General features: G+C 45.7%; 1 long non-coding RNA gene across 1 annotated transcript in view; it reads right to left on the bottom strand.

Moving 5' to 3' along the window:
* The window catches only part of LOC109387074 (uncharacterized), a 13,728-nt gene extending 8,418 nt beyond the window's left edge, over positions 1-5,310 (bottom strand). The window contains exons 1-3 of the long non-coding RNA XR_002124900.1: positions 5,077-5,310; positions 4,223-4,341; positions 3,046-3,221 (exon numbers count right to left, since the gene is read on the bottom strand). This is a non-coding gene — a long non-coding RNA (uncharacterized LOC109387074). The remainder of the gene's footprint in view (positions 1-3,045; positions 3,222-4,222; positions 4,342-5,076) is intronic.
* Positions 5,311-7,612: the final 2,302 nt, after the last annotated feature.

The following is a 7,612-nucleotide window of genomic DNA, read 5'->3' as shown; positions in this document are numbered from 1 at the left end:
TGCAGCCCCTGTGGCAGTGGGTTGCCATGGGCTACCGTATGTAGCCAGCAGCCAGCGTGAGCGGCCAGCAGCCGCAGTGAGCGGCTGTCCAGAAGCTGGCTACTGATCTGCCTCGCCCGGGAAGAGCGCAATGATGGTGCCAAATTGGGCCAGTCCTCCACAACTAGACTGAAGAACAAAACAACAGCAACTTGTCTATTCCCCTTCCCCCAATTCCCCACCGCTGTTCCCATCCCCCCCAATTCCCCAATAAAAATCTTAAAAAAACAAACAAACCTGTGTATGGACTTTTAGGGAAGAGAAGACATACGAGGTCTGACAATTAGGTTCGCAAACTTGTTGCAACGATGTAGCTAACCTTTTTTGATATCAGAGGGATTATTTATTATGATTTTGTACCAATATAGTTAACCAAGTTTACTATTTAGAAGTGCTGAAAAGGCTGCGTGAAAAAGTTAGATGACCTGAACTTTCGCTAACAATTCATGGCTCTTGCATCACGACAATGCACCAGCTCACAAGGCACTGTCTTAGAGGGAGTTTTTAGCCAGTAAATAAATAACTGTATTGCAACACCCTCCCTACTCACCTGATCTGACCCCTAATGACTTCTTTCTTTATCCAAAGATAAAGGAAATATTGAAAGGAAGACATTTTGATGACATTGAGGATATCAAGGGTAATATGACAGCTCAGATGACCAATCCAGAAAGAGTTCCAAAATTGCTTTGAAGGGTGGACTAGCCACTGGCATCAGTGCATAGCTTCCCAAGGGGAGTACTTTGAAGGTGACCATAGTGATATTCAGCAATAATGTATGTAGCACGTTTTCTAGGATGGGTTCGCGAACTTAATTGTCAGGCCTCGTAGACACATAGACACAAAGAGAATGAAACTGCGGTACAAGAGCATAAAAAGAGAAACCACACAAGACAGCAGTGATTATTAGCAATGATTAATGTAGGCAATAAGTGCCGCAGAAGTTCATAAAACGGAGAGATTACATTTGCATACATTTTTGCTGACCTCAGGACTGTCATAAAACGTTAGTACGAGCTGTGGGAAGGCAATGAATTTTGAGAGAACACCTGGCCTCTAAGTAGCTCACTTTCTTTCCTGGAGACTGAGGCAGATAGTGAGAGGGTGGAGAGATGAGGGGACAACCAGAGATCTGATCATCACAGCAGGCAAGACAGTGCTGGGAAATCCTACCTAATGACCGAGTCTGGATATTTTGAATATTGATCCGTAATTTTTTTTTCTCTCTGTATTTTTCCCTCTTTCTACCTTTAAACAGGAGCAGCCTGTAGTTCTTTCTAGGCTTTGCTTTTGAAGTTTTTGAGCCCTCTGGAGAACTCAGAGCAGTAGTTCTCAACCTTGGCTCCTCATGAAATCACTCTGGTAGTTTTAAGAAAATACTACCATCTGGGTCCCACCCCAAAATACTCTAATTTAATTGACCTCTAGGATGCTCCTTTGATGATTCCAATGTGCAACCAAGTTTGAGTATCATTGATTTAAAGGGTTCCTAAACACAGCAAGAGAGAACGAGATTTGCTGGAATGAATGAACTATCTTGGAGAAGCCAGGGAAGAGGGGAGCCTCTCTGACCCAATTTAGAAAAATTGCCTTGACTTGTTACCCCGGAGTAGAAGGACTCCGGGCTCTGGCTCCTGGGCAGCCCCTCGGGGGGAGAGAGGAGGACTCCAGAGAGAATGACAGTGTGGTGTATCTAGGTCAGTGCTTCTCACACTGGGATGTGCACATGAATCGCCAGGGGATCTTGTTAAAATGTAGATTCTGACTCAGGTCTGGGATGAGGCCTGAGGATCTGCATTTCCAAACAGTTCCTAGGTGATCCCAAAGCTGCTGGTCCACAAGTGGCAGAGATATGCATGGCTAGGACTCTGGGCTATCTCCCTGACAATTCCCATATCCATCTCCAATCACGACCTGTTAAACCTTCAGGGTTCCACAGGCAGGGACAATGGACATCCCTGTGGTGAGCTGGTTGGATTGATGACTGAGGAGCAATGCCTTCCAGGCTGAAAAAGAGCCCATCCTGGCAGGGGATCCCCATGTCATAGTCCCAGCAGATCAAAGATGGCCCACTCAAAATGGGTCACTGTAGATAGCTTCATGTAGGGACTGTTTACAAGGTTGAGGCAGAGTTAACAGAAACCAACCAAAGTTTGTGAGGCACCACCCCTTGGGCAGAAGGGTCCAAAGGGGAGGAAGTGGAGGCTGGAATCCCATGAGAGCTGTGGGAAAGGGACACCTGCAGCAACTGTTACCTTTAGCCACGTGGGAGAAAATGGGCCACCAGGGATAAATCCAGGGGAGCGAATACTCCAATACTGCTTTTCTGCCACTCTGTGAATTCCTACTCATGCCTCCCATTGGCCCAATCCAATTAGAAACCAGACGGCAAGAGAACCCAGCTGCTGCAGCCCCTCAAAGTCAGCCTCCTGGGCACAGAGCAGGGAGAAGGATGGGGAGCAGATCAGGTGGGGGACACATGCAGAAAACCTGGCACAGCCCCAAGAATGATGTCAAATGTTCTGCCAGCTGGCTTAGTTTGTTCAGGCTGCCATAACATAATACTGTAGATTGTGTGGCTTAAACAGAAGACATTTATTTCTCACAGTTCTGGAGGCTGGGAAGTCCAGAATCAAGGACATCACCAGTTTTGGTCTCTGGTGAGAGCCTACCTCCTTGTTCATAGACAGTAGTGTTCTCACTGTGTCCTTACATGGCAGAAGGAATGAGGGAGCTCTCTGGGGCTTCTTTCATAAGGGTACTAATCCCATTCGTGGAGGGCTCCACCCTGATGACTTAATCACCCCCAAAGGCCCTACCTTCCAATACCATCACATTGGGGGGTAGGATTCAACATATGAATTTTTGGAAGACACAAACATTCAGTCTATAGTACCAGTCTGATGAGGGCTCAGCCTCAGTCAGAAATTAGTTGGCATGGAAAATAAAGAAAATGGCGGCACAATCTACACCTGAGACTCTTACTCTTTACAGATGGGAGCTTACCTGAGAGTGTCAAACATCCTCATGAATGGCAGATGGATTTCAACCGCTCCAATGGAGCTTTTGGAACAATGGTTGTGACCCTGTTGGAGAACTGGTGTGTAGAGAAGAGGTGGACTTTCAGAAGTTGCTGCTGATTTCCAGCATTTGTTGAGAATAAGCCACATGTGCTTTAAAACCTGCCAACAGGTGAACAATAGAAGGAAGAGAAAAAGAATTCAGCCTTGTTATAGTTTGCATATGACAGGTTTCTCTGAGTTTCTCAGAAACAATATTTAGAAAGGCAGGAGTGTGAAAAGTTATCTGTAGGGCCCCAACTCACACCCTAAATTTCTTTAAAACAAAACTAAACCAAGCCTCTGACCATCTTTCTGGGGAAAGAAGGGCACAAGCCTGAGGAACTCTGACCCAGGGGAAAGTGCTATCTGACCTCTTTAGAACCAATCTTGGCCAGCTTGAAAGTTAGCACCAGTTGGGTTCTCAGCTTAACCCAAACACCTGTGAGTTTTCCCAGTGTCTGAAGTCGGTAAAGGGGGGAGGGAGAGGAGATGGCTGCAAACTTCTGAGGTGAAGGGAATCAGGTGCTGCATGGGAGAGTTTCGCAGCACCTTCCCAGATCTGACCAGAAAGAACAGCTGGAGAGTTCTTAGGCAGTAAATAGAACTCCAACTGACACTTCATGGTTTTTTAGGAAGCCAGGTAGGAGATCCTGCAGGATCCCTGAGAATGGGCTGCCAAGGCAAAGGGACTCTGGGTCCCTGCATCTGCATGCCCGTCCCTTCATCTGCCATCAGTGCAAGGGCCTGTGGACATTTTAGAGAAACTGAGCTCTGGAGGGGGAGGCAGAGTTATAAATAGAGTTCAGGGCTTCTTAACCTTGAGAGTTTTATTTCTCATGGTACCCCAGTGTCTCAGAAGTTGGAGGGTTTGGGCACTGTACTGGACATGGTTAAGGAACCGAGGCAATAACCAGGATTGATCATTAGAAGTTGTTCTGAGACCTACTCTACATCAAGCTCCAAAATAAATTCCAGGTTAATTAAAAAGTTAAAGATTAAATATCACAGCAAAAGAATCAGAAGAAAGCATAGGCAAATATTTAGCTGATCCTAAGGTGACCAAGGCCTGTCTAAACACAACAAAAAGGACAAAACAGTAGGTTTGAAATACACAGGTATACCTTGGAGATATTGCAAGTTAGGTTCCAGATCACTGTAATAAAGTGAGTATAGCAACAAAGTGAGTTGTAATCTTTGGCGGGTGGAGGGTCTTGTCTTCCATTTGTTAAAAACCCAATGCCTGTGGAGCACAATAACATGGAATGCAAATAAACAAGATATTCCTGCATTATAAGTATGTCTATATATAATTAAAATTTATTGTATGGTTTTTAAATCACCAAAAAATAAAATTAATAGGAAACAACAAGTTGGGAAAATATTTGGTTAATATCATTAATATTATTAAAGAAGAACACATAAGGAAGAAATAGATGATTATCCCAATAGAAAAGTGCTAATGGCCAATAAACATATGGAACATATTATTACAACAGTGAAATATGACAAAATACCATATAGTTTTTCTGGATTGGCTCAGATAGGGGGAAACATAATATCCAATATTGTCAAGGGTGCAAAGAAAGGGGCATTCTCAAACATTTTCTTCTGGAATGTAAATTGGTTGGACTTCTCTGGAGGGTAATTTGGCAGTTAAATTATAAATCTTAAAATGTGCAGAACTTTTCATTCAGTAATTCCTCCTCTAGAAATTTATCCTAATGAAATGATCAAGGATGTGCACAAAGACTTATCTACAAGGATGTTTACTACAGTGTTATTTTAATAGTGAAAAACTGGGGGGAGAGAGTATCGAATGCTAAGAATTGACAGAGTTGGGCGGTGGGTACACAGGTCTTCAGTATTGGATTCGTTTTCTATTGTTGCTATAACAGATTACCATAAAGTTAGTGGCTTAAAACAATACAAATTTGTTTTCCTACAGTTCTGTAGTTCAGTCTGACCCAGGTCTCACCAGGTTAAAATTGAGGTGCTGGCAGGAATGTGTTTCTTCTGGAGGTTCGAGGGGAAGAGTCCATTTCCTTGCCTTTTGCATCTTCTAGAAGCCACCACATCTCATGAGTCATGGTTCCCTTCTTCCATCTTCAGAGGCAGCAACATAGCATGTCAGACCCTTCTTCATCACATCTCTTTCTGTGATCCTCTTTTTCTGTCTTCCTCTTCCACTTTTAAGGACCCTCGTGATTACATTGGTTCTACCCAGATAATTAAGGATAATTTTTCTGGTTTAAAGTAAGCTAATTAGTAACCTTAATTCAACTTGCCATGTAACTACAGGTCTTGGGGGTTGGGACACTGAAGTCTTTGGGGGACCATTATTCTGCCTACTCAGTTGTATTATTCTACATCCATACTTATCCATCTGAAAATATTTAATATTTATTACTATTTAAAATATTAAAAAACCCAAACCTAATTCCAATTTAGTGTATGGATGAAAGGAGGATATATATTCATATGATGAATACTATGCGCCCATTAAAAGTCCTAGTTGGGAAAATATGCAATAACATGGAACAATGTTCATTATACAGTAGGTAGGGGAGAAAATCAAGTCTAAAAAGGAATATGCACAAGATGATACCAATTATGGTAAGCTAAACCCAAAACAAACCAATACGCAAGTGAATAAAAAATGTTTGGAAGGATATAGGTCAAAATGGTAACAATCTTTATCTCTGGGTGGTGATTTTAATTTTCTTCTATTTTTCTTCATTTTCCGAAATGTGTATTATACACATATTACTTCTGCAAACAAAGATAAACAAAAGGTAACCGAGAACGTCTATCTACCATAATCTTCTGGTCAAGCATCACCTTGGTTTCTTAGGTTTCAATCACACTCTCTCACATCCATCCCTCGAGCTGATCCTCCTCATCAAAAAAAATTTTCATATCTGGCTATCGGTGACACGCCATTTATTCAGGCCCGAGTTGTCCGCTCTGGAAAGTTCGCGACTCCTCCTCAGAGTTCAGGAAGGATCCTCCCAGCGAACTAAGCATGACAGCGAATCCGTCCTTCTTAAAAACCTTTCCAGGGCAAAGCAAACCCAAGGGACAGCCGCATCCCACAAGGAACTTAGTAACCGGTACCTTGGAAACCGGACGCAGAAGTAAGTATACGAGCCTGTTTCATAATATCGCTGATACGTGTTAACAGTTTTAATTAATACTAGTTTTTAATACACAAAAGAACGCAGTGGCATCGGCCCGTGTGCACTCCCGCAGAACGAACCGAGCGCGGACGGGCTTGGCGGCGGGACCTTGTTCGCCCGCCCGGTTCCACGGTGCCGCCGGCGCGCCATCTCCGCGGCCTAAGCCTGAGGCGACTTCCTAGCCAGGCACACACCGCCTGAGCCTAGCCCCGGGCACCGCTGGTCCAGCGCGGAGCCCTGCGGCCCGCGGCCAGAGCCTGGGAGCCCGTTGGCTTCGCGGGATCCGAAACTCGGAGCCGTCCCCCCACCCACCACCGAGAGGAGCGCCTAGAGTGGAGGGCCAGCCTGCCCCGCCCCTCCGGTCCTCCCAGCCTCCTCTATCCCGGAAGTTGATGCCCCGCGCCCGATCGCGTGCTTCTAGTCTGGGGTGTCGCTTCAGAGATCTGTTCGGGCTGGGCGTGCAAAAACATCAACATGCCTGTGAGTTGTTTACTTTCGGGCTTCGCGTTTGTTTCGGGCTGCTCTGCCTGTCGAGGGGCCCGGGGCGGGGCACCCCGATGGCTCCGCGGGCCCTTGTGGCTCCCTGCAAAACGCAGCGACGCGGCTGGGATCGCCCAGCTCCTTTGCGCGTGGCGGACTTGTTGGGACTTGCCCGGGCCGCGCAGCTGGTCGGGCCCAGCACGGGCGTGGAGTGGGGGAGGATCTGCGGCCGCCTGGGCTGCGACCTGGAGTCGGTGGCTAGGAGGGGACATCTCCCCGGGTAACTAACTCAGTCCTCTGGATTTTTGGTGTGCCGCCTGCTAGGCTGTAATCTTTGGAGTCTTCATGCTCTCCTTGAGTTTCGTGGTTCTCGCCCCCTCTGCTTTCTCTCGGAAGCGATCACCTGCTTGTTTTCTTTTTAAAAACTATCTTCGCAGTTGCCTTACATAGTAACTCCGTGAAGGACGGTCACACCGGCCACTCACCACATCAACAGATCAGGTGTTGAACCCAGGGAGGCAGAAATCACCGCGGGGTTGGCATACTCCTTCCTGTTTATCTTCGCGATTTCTATTCTTGGCGGGTCCAGGGGTCGGGGTTAGTTTTTACTTAGCACCACAGTTTTGTTTTTATTGGAGACCGTTACTCGGCTGAGTAAAAAAGAACGGGGTTAACCTGACCATATGTTTCGTGATCTTCAGAGTCCCGTTATCATCGGGGCTGAGAGAACGCAAGCATTATAAAAAGTATTGATGAAAGTTAAGCTTTAAAAAAATGACATCTGAAGTGTTGCCTCTGCTGAGTATGTATTTCACGCATGGTTAAATCTGCCAGCATTGTGGTTTCATTCTAGTA

This window comes from Hipposideros armiger, unplaced genomic scaffold, assembly GCF_001890085.2.
Source record: "Hipposideros armiger isolate ML-2016 unplaced genomic scaffold, ASM189008v1 scaffold_147, whole genome shotgun sequence".
NCBI classification, from domain to species: Eukaryota; Metazoa; Chordata; class Mammalia; order Chiroptera; family Hipposideridae; genus Hipposideros; species Hipposideros armiger.
The sequence above is the reverse complement of the archived record's forward strand: the minus strand, read 5'-3'. Positions and strand labels throughout refer to the sequence as shown.